The sequence below is a fragment of the Typopeltis vanoorti genome, chromosome 20, assembly GCF_054136105.1.
Source record: "Typopeltis vanoorti isolate ZY-2024b chromosome 20, IOZ_Tvanoo_1.0, whole genome shotgun sequence".
Lineage (NCBI taxonomy): Eukaryota > Metazoa > Arthropoda > Arachnida > Uropygi > Thelyphonidae > Typopeltis > Typopeltis vanoorti.
In genome coordinates, this window is record NC_143568.1 from 13,437,352 (window position 1) to 13,451,847 (window position 14,496).

General features: G+C 35.0%; 1 protein-coding gene across 2 annotated transcripts in view; it reads left to right on the forward strand.

The window, feature by feature from the left end:
* Positions 1-14,496, forward strand: part of Sec71 (ADP ribosylation factor guanine nucleotide exchange factor Sec71) — a 581,865-nt gene that overhangs the window by 43,709 nt on the left and 523,660 nt on the right. The window lies entirely within an intron of this gene.

Genomic DNA, 14,496 nt, shown 5'->3' on the forward strand with positions numbered 1-14,496 from the left:
TTACCATTGAAATCTACTGTGGACTAAACTTCTTCCATTTATCATTTCTAATAAATTAATTTTATAATCAAATCAAAGCATTCATTTACTTCAGTATTAATCTTACATGTATATACAGTAAGCACAACATGTGTAATAGACAGTAACTTATTTAGAAAAAAATAAAAAATTGCTTTTCTCACAGTATAATTTCATTAACAAAATAAACTGGCAATTATAAACACAAATTGAAATTGGCACAATCTGATTACTGTAGTACATCTTATTCTGTGAACACTTTTACCCCTTAAGGGGTAAAAATGTTGGAAAATTAGTATAATTGCTTGCCTTAAGTAGGTGAGCAATTGTAATATAATATTGTCCTAAGCTCATTTTTACATTTCCAAACATGAATTAGCTCAGCGTAATTAAATACTTGAACATTTTCTAATGAAAATGCTTTTTAGTACTATTATTTAAAAAAATGCATTTAACTTGCAAAGACAAATTAAAGACTGGATCATTTCTTTCTTGTTTTTGTGAATTTTATTATTTGTCTTTCTTATTAAGTTATTGTTTATGAATAATTTATATTTTTGAATTTTTATATTTTTATAATTTATATAAATTCATCCTTCATTGTGAACCATAAACAAAAGAAAACACAAACTGAATCAAGAAGTAGTTGTTCCCAAAGGCTCTATTTTAAATGCGACACTCTTTGCTGTTAACTCAATTACTGAACAGCTTCTTCCCACTGTAGGTAATGCAATAGGCAAAGTTGATGACTTCACATTTTACTGTCACTTTTGTGATATGAACGACAACTTTAACAACAATTTGATGTCTTTCTTTTGCTTTCAGTAATCAGTACAGGTTTTTCAGCAGTGAAAAGTATCTGTGTATGCTTCTGCTGAAAATGCACTCTTCATCCAGACCTTGTATTAAGACCTTGTGTTGGATAAAGTATTATTCTAGTAGCAACAGAAGCCAAGTTCTTGGGAGTCATCATATTTGACAGAAAATTTACATTCCTTGTACACATTCATCAACTAAGAGAAAAGTGCAAGAGAGCAATGAATCTGCTTCACACTGTATCCTTTGCTGTGAACAGGATGTTGATTAATTGTCCTTGCTTTGTCTTTATCATGCACTTTTATATTCAAAGCTGGATTTATTAGTCTCAAGTCTGCAGTTTAACACGCCAGAGTGGCTACTGGTGCCTTTTGCACATCACTTCTCAAAATCTTTGTGTTGAAGCAACAGAACTGTCCATCGTTTAGATGAAACATTCATCTTTTAACTATGCCTTTAAAATAGTCTCTTCCATAGCATCCTACATGTATTAGTATATTTTTTCTACATTGGGAGGCTGGATATCATGCATGTTAGACTGCCATCACTTTTGTATGAGTGTTAAAGCAATTATGCAAGTAATTGGTGTGAATGTTGACAACATTACCTATATCAAACATAACAGCATTCTTCCATGGCAGGTTTTCATTCCATCCTGCAACCTGTCACTGTTCCAGCTAAGAAAGTTGCACTCCATTATCCATCTGCATGAGGTTATTTAATGCACACAGAGCAGCTCTGATTTCCTTCCCATATATACTGATTGTTCAGGATCTGAAGCCCTCTATTGGTTTTGCTGCTGTATTTCTTGACTTTATCATATTCAATCACATCTCACTTCATTGCAGTAATTATACAACAGAGTTGCATGCAATTCTTGTGCTTGTGCATGTGAAAGAAAACTGCTATCCAAAGTGTATGATATATACAAACCTATTGAATTCTATACAGGTCATTTCATCTTTGTACAATCTACATCCAGTACTTTTCAAGGTTCTACAACTGTTGTACAAATTTTAAGGCCCAAATTTCTATACAAATTTTGATATTCAGTTGTGCTTGATTTCCAGCCACATTGGAATTGAGGGAAATGAGACTGCAGCTTGTAACTTTTCTACATACTGTTTGTCAGTCCTGTATATAGACTACAGACAGTTTATAAGATCAAATCTAATAGACCAGTGTCACTCATCTTGGCTGGAAGCACTTACGAATAAATTGCATGAGATTCATCTTGAAATTAAGTACTGGTAGTCTAGCCAACATAGAAACAGAAGAGAGGAAGTTATTTTTTGTAGGATCCACATAGATCACAGTCATCTCTCGCATTTGTATTTACTGGAGACTGATACCCTACCTATATGTATATATAGGTAGGGCATCAGTCACCATTCGTCATGTTCTGGTGGAGTGCCAACACTTCACTAGAGAAGAAATGAATTTTTCCTAATCTGTCTGAGCCACATACCCTCAGTCAGATCTTATCAAACTCGGACAAATTGCACGGTGTTTTTAACTTTTTGAAAAATAATTTATACAAACGTTTGATTATATATTTTATTTGTATGTAGATACTAGATTAACTTAATTTTCTTTTTGTACATAATATGATATTTACTAATTTATCTCTTTATTATTGTTTATTATTACTTTGAGTGCTGCTGTAACCTTTGGCTTGGTGAAGTATGACCTTTGCTGTCCTTGCTTCAGTAAACCCCTAATCAACCAACCAATCTTCTGACTGTGTGCCTGTTTTGCAAGATCAAAAAATCTGAGTTTCCTGGAGGAAAAAACCCTCACCACAGTATGAGAGTAGCCAACTCAGCTTCATTTGAAAAGCTCTAATAAAGGTTCTTTGAATCCTAGATGAGATGTAAACTTTTTTCCAATCAGAGGACAACATTGTCAATACTGACTAGACTACAGATGCTTTTGCATCATTCATTATCTCAATATTTGAAGGAAATGGCATTTTAAAATTTCAATAGTAAATTGGCCATTTCCCTCTTGATTGTTGTTTAAACATGCTTTTGTATTTGATTTTATTCTGGTCGACTTGTAATCTTATTTTTTAGCAACAGTTTTGAGATTACTGAATGTTATTCTGTCTCAGCACGTAAGCTATTAAAGGATTTTTATAGGATTGACACTAAATATATAGATATATATATTTTTTTCTCCAGTACATCGTAGGATTGGAGAGAATGAGGGCACTTGTATAAATTGTGCAAGATGGATAGCAAGAGTGTTAGGACTAGACTTTTTGCTTGGAGGGTGGTAGAATGGATTGCCTTTTTTTTTTTTTTTTTTTATGAGTTTGATGGAAGGGAGGATTTATATAAGGTGGATAGCTTGCATCTAAATGGATTAGGTGTCAGGAGTCTTGAGAGAATGTTCAGTGAGTTCTGAAGTACAGGGTCAGGGAAATTAAAATGCTTTGGGAGGATGCAAGTGAGTATGGAAACCTAGAGGTTAGAAAGTAGGAGAGTGATCACATGATGCACAGTGTAGCACCCTGGTTCTTAACTTCAATGGGCTGAGTAACACAAGATGTAAGGGTGGTTGTGGGATGAAGGAGGGTATTGCTGTTTATGTATACTAATGCAAAAAGTATTCAAAATAAGTGCGGGGAATTTGAGGTATTGGTTAGCATGACGTGGCCAAAAGTTATAGGCATTAGTGAGACGTGGTTATCCGAGGATGATATGGCCGTAGGAATAGAATGCAAGAGATATAGTGTCTTCAGAGAGGACAGAAGGAACAGGATGTGGGGGGGGGGGCTCTAATGATAGCAGAGGAATTAAAGCCAAAAAGAGTAGAAGTGCATCAGGGGAATAGGGATTCAGAGGGCAGTTCATTTGGAGCTATCTGGTGTGAGATAGAGGCCAACAGGACTAAATATGTAATTGGCTGTAACTATAATCCACAAGGTATAAGGGAGAATGTACACAACATGCACTTGCAAATTAACACGGTGAGTACAGGTCAAATAGTTATGATGGAAGGAGGTTCAACTATGGGGACAGATTGGGAGGAGGAATGGTCACAGGTAGGGAAGGAAATGGAACTACCTTCCCTACCCATTCTTCCTCCCAGTCTGTCCCAATTACCATTACTTGATGAGACCAAAAGAAATCCTAAAGAGTTCTTTAGCTATGTGGCAAGTAAAAGGAGGAATGACTATGGAAGGATGACTTTTGGTAACAAAACTAAACCAAATAGTTGAATTACTAAGTGAGAATTTCACAGGGGTGTACCATCTAGGTGGTGACATTGCATTGCCAAATGTGATATTGGCTGATAAGAGAATAAAAGTTGAAGAAATGAAGGTGCTTAAAATGCACAACCTTAATTTGAATTCAGCCATGGGATTAAATGGGCATACTGTCCCATGTATTAAAAGAATGTGCAAGGGAATTATTTGCTCCTCCGACCCAGCTGTTTATTTTGTCTCAGTATACTGAGAATTCCAGTGGAGTGGAAAGAAGGCAAAATAGTTCCACTGCATAAAGGAAGTTCCAAGACAGAAGTAACAAATTATAGGCCAATCGGCATCTCAGGAGTGATGTTGGAGAAATTGGTCAGGACTGGGTGAATAAGTATATGATATTCTATAAGGGACAACATGGTTTTGTGAAGAAATGGAGGGCAGCTCTTGCTTTAGTAAAATACTTACTTTTTATAATCAAGTGATAGTGGAGTTAGATAAGTGAAATGGCTACTCAGTGATATTGAGACTTTGCAAAAACATTAGACAATATTATACATAGAACTCTATTGCATAAATTAGAGCAAATGGGGAATAGATATGAATTTGTTGATTTGGATTAGAGGGTGGCTGAAGGACAGATATCAAAAACTGGTTTATGGAGGAGTCCAGGAGAAGACAAGTATTCAGTTGTTTGCTGACGATGATAAACTGGGAAGCACAATGGTAAATGAAGTTGATGCAGAGATCCTGCAGGAAGACTTAAACAGATTAGTAGTATGGACAAAGATAAATGGCTGCTAGTTTAATGTGGCCGAGTGTAAGATGCACTTGAGGAAGAGATCACAGGCTGTGTGTTGATGGAACTGAACTGGGAAACTGAATGAGGCCAGGGACTCGAAGTTTAGATGGTATAGTATGAAGTTAACCAAAACAGCACATCAGATTGCATGGTTGTTGAAGAACACATTGATAAGCAAGGGATGGATAGAGAGGTTATTGTTGACCTTATATGTTGACCTTTAATAAGGTCATATCTGGATTACTGTGCACAGATTTGGACTGTCAGATTCTGTGGGGATGAAGAAGTTATGGAGAGGAACCAGAGACCAGTGATATTGGAAGTTTTTTCATTTGGTTATAACTATGAATTAAAGATGCCAAGAAATGATTTTCTTGGTTTAATCCTTTTTCCAAGCATAAGCAAACAAAGTTTGTGCCTGAAGTATCTTCAGGACTGGGCAACTCATATACAAAAGCTAATGACTTCACATCACTTGCTGTAGTATCCCATAATGCAAAGTATATATCCTTTCAGACATGTATAATACTATACATTATGGGAAGGGTAACTACCCAGACTCATCAATGGGAGCCAGATCCAGAGGTGATACCAACTGACCCTTCCCATAATGCATAGTATTAACATGTCTGAAAGGATATGTGCTTTGCATTATGGGATACTAAGGCAAGTGATGTGAAGTCATTAGGCTTTGTATACGAGTTGCCCAGTCCTGAAGATACTTCAGGCACAAACTTTGTTTGCTTATGCTTGGATAAAGGATTAAACCAAGAATATAATTTCTTGGTATCTTTAATTTACAGAGACAAGTGATAAAAATTGTGGCAGTTCTATGGAATTCTCCCTATGAGAATAGATTGATGGTTTGTAGCTGATACAAAATTTAGCTCATAGGCAAAAAAGAGGAGGCATGATAGAAGCATTTAAGTTATTAAAGGGATTTTATAGGATTGACACTGAAGATTTTTTTCAGTAGATGGCAAGAAGGGAGAGAACAAGGGGGGGAGGTTATCAGTTGTGTAAGAGTGTGTTTAGCAAGAGACTATATTGGACTATATTTTTTGCGTGGAGGGTGGAATGGTTTGCAAGAGGTCGTTCAGTGCTTATCAGTTAATGAATTTAAGGAGAGGTATTATGTGAATAATGGATCTCCCATGATGAATCTTTTGACTCAGCGGAGATACCTGTGTAATAATAATAATAATTTTCATTATTACAGAGCTGAGCCATGTGCCAGAGTGCCATCATATGCCTAATTACAAAATAAAAAGAGACTGCAATTAAAGCAAAGAATTAAAGTAATTTTTAAGCACAAAAAAAATAACAAAATTTAGATAAATATGATTGCATGACAGGTAATTATATTAAAAGAGATGGGGAAAGATGAAGGGAAGAATGTTGTTGCTTGCTATTTATGAGGATGTCACTCCAACAAATCTTGATGGTGGATGGACAATCATTTTGATTTAAGTTTGGGTCATAGAATTGCTTCAGTACTTTCTTTAAAAAATCAATCTGACACTAATGTAAAAGGTATTTTACCAGAGGATACTGTGATCAGTGTTCTCTCCATGCTGAGCAAGGTCAGATTTTTGTTTGGCCTTGCTTTTGTCATTTTATAGCTGTACAACTGTAAAATTCAAGCATACTGGAATTAGCTTACATCACAATCTCCATTGTCCTTTTCTTCTTGCACTAAAACCTAAAATGAGTTCAGGAAATTAAGAACAAAATTGATTTTGAAAGGTCTAAAAGAAGGAAATTGATATAGCCACTTGTCACTCATGCTTTCTGATCTCTTTTCTAAGCTGTTAGCCATAACTTTTGTCCAGTCCTGCATCCAACTTGTTTTTTTGCACTCTGATGGTTTTCTTGTATTATCCATAGAAAAGTTAATCTCCTGGCTACTTACTTTTCCTTAAGTTCTTGTCTTGAGATGATCCTTCATCAAATACCTGTCTGAATCAATATCTGCCCATTCCAGATACACAGCATTCTGTGCTCCCTTTAAATTTTTTTTGTAATTTACCAAAACCTTTTAAACTTGCCCAGAAATTATTTTCTTGTTTAATCCTTATCCAAGTGTAAGTGAACCAAGTTTGTACATTAGGTATCTTCATGACTAGGCTACTTTATGTAGAGGCTAATGACTTGACATCAGTTGTCATGGTATCCCATAATGCAAAACATCCCTCCCTTTTGAATGTGCATAATGCTATGTATTATGGGAAGGGCCACTATCCAGCCCACTTTTGACCTTTATTGAAGACTGGATAGTGGCCCTGGGTTTGGCTCCCACACCATATATACATATATATAAAGGTTGAATAAATGCAGTAGTCATATATTTCCCTTATACAAGTAGGCAAAAGGTGTATCATCTTATTATTAAAATACTCTGGAGGAGATAGTTGTATTTGTTCAACCTTTGTATCTCTTCTAGGTCTTGCTCCTGCTGATGAGACCTCAATAAAAGTCAAAACTGAGCTGGGTAGTGGCCCTTTCCATAATGCATAGCATTATACATGTCTGAAATTCAGTGTGCTCTGCATTATGGGATACTAAAGCAATTGATGTGAAGTCATCATCTTCTATATACATGTAACTTAATTGTGAAGATACTTCACATCCAACCATGTTTACACTTAGATAACGGATTAAACATGGATATAATTTTTAGGCAATTTTTAATTTAAATTTATAACTTGAAAAAGTTTTCTACTACAAAAAAACCTTCTGTGACATTTCTCTGCTATTTTGAAGACTTGCACCCAGTTTACTCATGTTCTATATTATTATTATTATTATTTAAATTCCCTCTTCCCCCTTTTCCCTGGTATCTATGCTATAGTCTGTAAATTAGCTCATGTTCAATCCATTCCTAAGAAGGGCTGCAAATTTTAACCATCAAATTTCTGACTAGTTTCATCTCATTCACTTCTGTGGTAATGGAGATAGATAACTGCTAATGATCAACTTCTATATCTTCTAGATCAATTTCTAATGTAAGTTCTGCAAGTGATCAACAGGGGATCAGCTTTTAACTCGCCTTTAAACAATTTAATGGAAAAGTTAAGGGAATTTCAAGTTGCTTTTGACAGGGAATTAAAATCCATTCACCATCACACTCATTACATCATGTTGAATGGATTTTTAAAGTTTGGATATAAACATCATCAACAATATTAGATGCCATTATTAGTATGATAGCATCCCACAAGGCTCTGTTCTTTCACTTATTCTCTTCCTTCTGAATATCAGTGATCCTTCAGTTAACTGCAAATCTGATATTGCTAATGACAAACAGTACTCCTCTCTCTCTCTCATTTGACAAACCCTGCTCTACACAAACCACCAATAGTTATAGAATATCGATATCTAATATCAGTCAATCCTAAATATCCAAACCATTCTTATGAAAAAGGGAATTCAAAAATTATTTGGAAACTTAGTTAATTTCATTACTAGTAAAACTCAATCCTGTTTTTTTTTTTTTTTCATCCTTCCATTTTCTTGCAGTCTTTCTTTGGACTATCTTCACATCTCTGGGTGCAATGTTATTTCTCTTCTTGGAATAACTGACCTCCCATCTTTCTTGGAATAAATATATTGGATACTGCTGAGCTGGTGATATTCATATTAACTCCTAAGTACCCAAGGAATTAAATTTTTTCTTTCATTCAAGGCATTACTTCCCTTCTGAACAGCTATTAATTCTACACAAGTTGCAAATCCATTCAACCATTGAATACTATTCTTATATTTTAGGTGATGTCCCCTAAGGATTTTCTGAAAATACTTGTCTAGTGAGAGAGAGTAATTAGGTTGATTAATGATGCATCTCTTACCGATTCTCTACTCTTTCAAGTAGTGTTTCTGCTGCTTGCATTTGTCGCAAATTATTTTCATGGTCATTGTTCATTAAAGTTTACGTTAATAATTCCTCCAATATCTTTTTAGTGTCTTAAATGATATGCAGCAGATATTCAGTACTCCTTCAGAGTTAAACTCCAAATTTGTAGACCAAATTGTTTCTTCTCTTCATTTGTTCCATTTTGTGCTGGCTTTTGGAATGATCTCATTCCTTGCATATTTTTGAAGAGTGCAATCTGCTCTTTCATATCCAATGTTAGCAAGTTTTTTTATTTTATTTCACCTCAATCTTCTGCCCATCCATGATACTAATGTACCATATTCTGCAGTTGAAGTATATATGGGATTACTATTAAAAAAAAAAAAAAGAAAGAAAGAAACAATAAAAAGAGCTCCTAATGGCTAAGTGGATAGCATTACTGTTTTTCAACCAACAAGCTGTGAGTTCAGATCCCACTATGACACAGATGTTTATGCAGCTCATTAAGTGGCAGGCAATGATATATATATATATATATATATATATATATATATATATCATCAGCCATTATCGATCCACTGCTGGATGAAGGCCTTTCCAAGATTACTCCAACACTCTGTCCATGGCTCTCCTTTTCCATGTCACTCCTACAAATCGGCGTCGTGGTCGTTTTTTTTCCTCTCGTGGAATCCAGTCCAGTACTTCTTTTGTCCATCACTGATCTTGTCTTCGGGCAATATGCCTAGCCCGTTGCCACTTCAGATGTTTTACTCTTCCTATGATGTCAGAGACTTTGGTTTGATTTCTTATCCATGTATTCCTTTTGTGATACCAAGCATACTTCTTTCCATACTAAATTGTGTTGTTCTTAATTTTTGAATTTCCTTCACATTCAGTGTCCATGTTTCACAGCCATATGTCAGTATAGGAAGAATACACTGATTAAAAACCTTTCTCTTCAGGCATAATGGTAGTTGGTTTTTGAATATTTAATGTAATTTTCCAAATGCTTTCCACCCAAGCATTGCACGCCTTTTAATTTCATCCATGATATTTTGTTCCATTGATATCTGTTGTCCTAAGTATATGTAATGATCTACTTGCTTAATTTCCTCATTATTGAATTTTATTATTTCTGGTTGGACATAACTATTGAACATAACTTGGGTCTTCTTTAGGTTTATCTTTAGGCTTGCTGTTCTGCTAGAAATTTGGAGCTCATGGATACAAGTCTGTAATTCATGTGCAGTTGAAGTAAAGATAACTATGTCATCTGCAAAGCGTAAATGGCTTAAATATCTTCCATTTATCTTCAGACCTTTCCCTTCCTAATCAAGAAGTTTGAATATTTCTTTTAGGCACGCTGTGAATAATTTTGGAGATATTGTGTCACCCTATCTTATACCTTTCTGTATTCCCACAGTAGAGATGTTTCCATTGAAATGAATTGCTGCTCTGGCATTGGTGTATGCTGATTTGATGGTTCTGACGTAGGGCTCCTCCACTTGTTGGTTTCATAATGCTTTAAGTATTGCACAAGTTTTAAGTGAATCAAAGGCTTTCCCATAGTCAATAAAACCAAGACATAGTGGTAATTGATATTCATTACACCATTCAATAATCTGCTATACAACTTGAATATGGTCCATTGTACTAAAGCCCCTTCGAAAGCCTGCCTGTTCTTTTGGTTGTGCTAGGTCCAGAGTCGCACAAAGTCTATTAGCTAAGACTTTTGTAAACACTTTGTAGACCACTGATAGTAGAATGATAGGTCGGTTGTTCGTCAAGTCTTCTATCTCACCTTTTTTATGTATCAGAATTAGGGTAGCCTTCTTTCATGTTGTTAGTACATCATTTTTCTTCAGGCATAAAGTAAATAGTTTTGCTAAGAGTTCGTAGATTATTTTTCCGCTTATTTTTAGAAGTTCAGCTATAACTCCATCCTCACCTGCAGCTTTCCCATTTTGGAAGCTTTGGATGCTCTGCATAACTTCTTCTGGTAGAATCTGTGGTACTTCAGCTGTGTTGTAGTTGTCTTCTTCTTCATTTAATTCATCATTCTGGTATAATATTGAGTAGAATTCTTCAATTCTTTTTTGCTATAGCATATCTATCTCTGGTGATGGTCCCGTCTTGTAGTTTGACTGCGACCATCTGTTTGCTGTTCATCAATTGCTGTTTGGCTTTTTTGAGGCTATGGTTGTTTTCAATTGTTTGTTGTATGAATTTACAATTGAATTTTCTTATTTCTTCTGTGATTCATTTTCTGATTGTTTTGCACAATTCCGCGTATTCAATTTTATTCTGTAGATTAATTGATTGTTTCATTTCTCTTCATTTCTTCATAAGCTGTTTTGTTTCTTCAGAGATTTTGTCTTGTTTCTGTTCTGTGGTACCAGCTATTTCAAGTAAGCATTGTAAAAGGTTTTGGATAATAATGTCATTACTTTCTGATAGATCAGCATTATCATCTATAATAAGTTTAAATCTATTGTTTAGTTCGTGTTGGAATATATCTTTTTTAATGTTGAGTTTGTGTACATCTATGTTTTGCTTTGATCTCCAAAACATTTTTCTTCTTTCGTTTTGGCAGTTTATTTGGATTTTATTGCATACCATATGATGGTCACTCCCAACATTGAAGGTGTTTATAACAGAGCAGTCTTGAAAGATGTTTTTCTTATTGCTGAGGATAAAGTCAATTTCACTAGTTTTTCCATTTGGACTTTTCCATGTCCACTTTCTATGTGTTTTTTTCTTGAAGAAGGAATTCATGATATACAGGATTTCTTTTTCTGCAAATTCTGTTAACCTTGCTCCTCTGTCATCTCTCATGCCATATCCAAAATTTCCCATTGAGCTTTCATCGGAATGTTGAATACCAATTCTAGCATTAAAGTCTCCCATTACAATTCTGAAATGATGTTTTCCTTTATTGTAGAACTGGGATATATATCATGATAGAAGGCTTCAATTTCTTCATCAGTATGACTTGTTGGTGCATAGACTTGGACGATCTTAAGAGTGTATCTTTTTGAGATTTGAACAATAATACTTGCTATTCGATCGGATACACTGTCAAATTCTATTATGTTGTTCTTCAGTTTTTTTGTTGATCAAGAATCCAACTCCACTGATTCTTTCTTTATCTTGACCTCTATAATATAATGTCTCCAATTTTTAATCGAAGAATTTCTTCACCATTACGTCTGACTTCGCATAGTTCAAGAATGTCCCATTTTAGTCGCTTTAGCTCTTCAGTTAGTTCAGTTAACCATGCTTCACTGCTCAGAGTCCTACAGTTTAATGTTCCAAGCTCTAGTTTCCAATGGCAGCATGATCTGGTTACCCGGGGATTCTTAGCACCCTCTGCCTTCATATTTAACTGCCTGCTGCCATAGGTAGTAGCAATCCGGCCTCCGGGGAATGAGGGCCATTTTATTTCTGTCGGATTCATCTTAGAAGGTTAGGCCATTAATTCACCATGCTGGCCAAGTGCAGGTTGGTGAATGGCAATATTTTCACATGGGATCGGCAGTCCCAAAACTACTGGTCCACGGCTCTTTATTCAATATATTCAGAGCTGCCCTGATAGCCAACAGATGGTAGTCAGGGTTTCCCCCATCCGCCACCTAGGGAACGCACTCGGTAGCCCATGGAAGCCCCAATATATATATATATATATATATATATATATATATATTTATTCCCATATATATATATATATATATATACACTTTTTTATTCTATTCAGAAGTGTGTGTGTGTGTGTATATATACATATATATATACATACACACACTTCTGAATAGAATAAAAAAAGGGGGAGTCAGAGTCTGCAATTACTGAATAGGCTATACTACATATATGTTTAGCCACTAAAAATACCTGTGTTAAGGGAGTCTTGATTATAATTTTCTGACATCTATCCTTAAGTGGTGCAGCAGACATTTCATGATTAGTTTTGTATTAAGTTTTTTATCAAGTTGGTTTGTTATCTGCTAGGGCTCTGATTTTGTTTCATACTTTTTTATTTGGGGAAGTAATTATGGAGGAAATATAACATGCATAACATATAGGGGAAACAAAGTTATTTAATATAAAAAATTTTATCTGTTTCATAGGTATTTATTCTTTGAAATCATTGGAACAAAGGTGTGTGCATAACAGAAAATTTAACACAATGCAGTAGCCAGTATAAATACTCAAGTCCCATTAAGTGTACTATAAAAAATAACATACATAAAGCAGACTCATGCATCACTATTTTTCATCAAGGTAATAAACATAGACTATCAGAAATGTTAAACTGTGGCAGTGTAATAACATTTCATACTCTCCTAGTGTAATCTTGAGCAAGACCTATAGTTTTCTTCTAGAGGTCCGTGCTTAAAGGATCACATGTTTTGAAAATCCATACTGCTCAGATTCTTGGTACTTTTTGATATAATCTTTGATTGTCATGTTGAATAGTGGTAGATCTTCCAGACTGGCTAAAATATGGCTACTACAGGAATACCTAATCTGGCTTAATAATAATATTTCTTGGCTGCTTGCCATAATAATTATTATTAATACTATTTTAATATCAGGACTTTGGTAAGTTTTCATATTGAATCATTTGATATTGCATTGTGGAATTTTCTGTTAGATGTGCACATGCTTGTGTTCTAGTTGTTTCATATTGAGATTACCTACGTAACAGGAACAAAAGTTTTATTTTACTAATTACTATACTAAAGAAAGTGCTATACCATTTCATTTCGGTGATGTAAAATTACATAGGAAAAGTGGATATTAAATATCCAACAATACATTTCCTGTCATGTCCTTCCCAATATCATTAAATCTGTTATTAGCATTCATCATTATTATTATTATATGGACACCTCCATGGAGTCTGAAGCCTTATCGCAGGAGACCCAGTCTTTCCATACAATCTATCATACCTCTCCTTGAACCCATTAACAGACAAAGACTCACAACTGACTCTGGCAACCCATTCCGCTCATTCACAACTCTCCAAGCAAAAAATCTAGTCCTCGCACTCCTACTAACCGCACCTTTAATCAACTTCCAGGGATGACCCCTTGTTCTGGTCTCTCTAGCCAAGTGCTGCTACATTTCCCTTGTATCTATCCTATAAAACCCTTTAAGCAACTTAAATGTTTCTATTATCCCCTCTTTTTCTCCTTTATCAAGATATATCAAGTAAACAATCCATGGAATTCTGCACAAAAATATAATCAAAAAAAAAAAAAAAAAGATTACAGTAAGACCATTCCTTCAAGGATTATCCAAAAGAATAGACAAAACTACAAATACAATAAGGCCACATTTAAACCACTAATGAAAATAAAAAAAAGGTATAATGTGCTCTTCTAAAGATTCCCTCCTTTCCCTTGCTCACTCAGCTGTATACCAAGTCCCTTCCATCTGCAATCTACCCTACATAGGTGAAACAGGCCATACTATCTCGAAACAAAAAGAACATTTTAAACGACACATCAAGTACCTTTGTCATGGAAAAGACTATCTTTCTGACCATGCATCTGAAATATAATATCAAATTGAGCACCCAGTCCTTACATTGGACCAAAACCTGGTATGAACATAAGTTCAAGAAAACCTGTGAAATGCTGATCAGTCAACCATTTCTCAACAAAAATGTACGCCTGAAACCTCGAAGGATCTTGATGGCTCACATATGACCTTGGTCTTATATATATATCACTTTATAAATTGTACATGACAAGCATAGTATTAGTATATGCTGAAGATCTCATTCTGTATCATGTA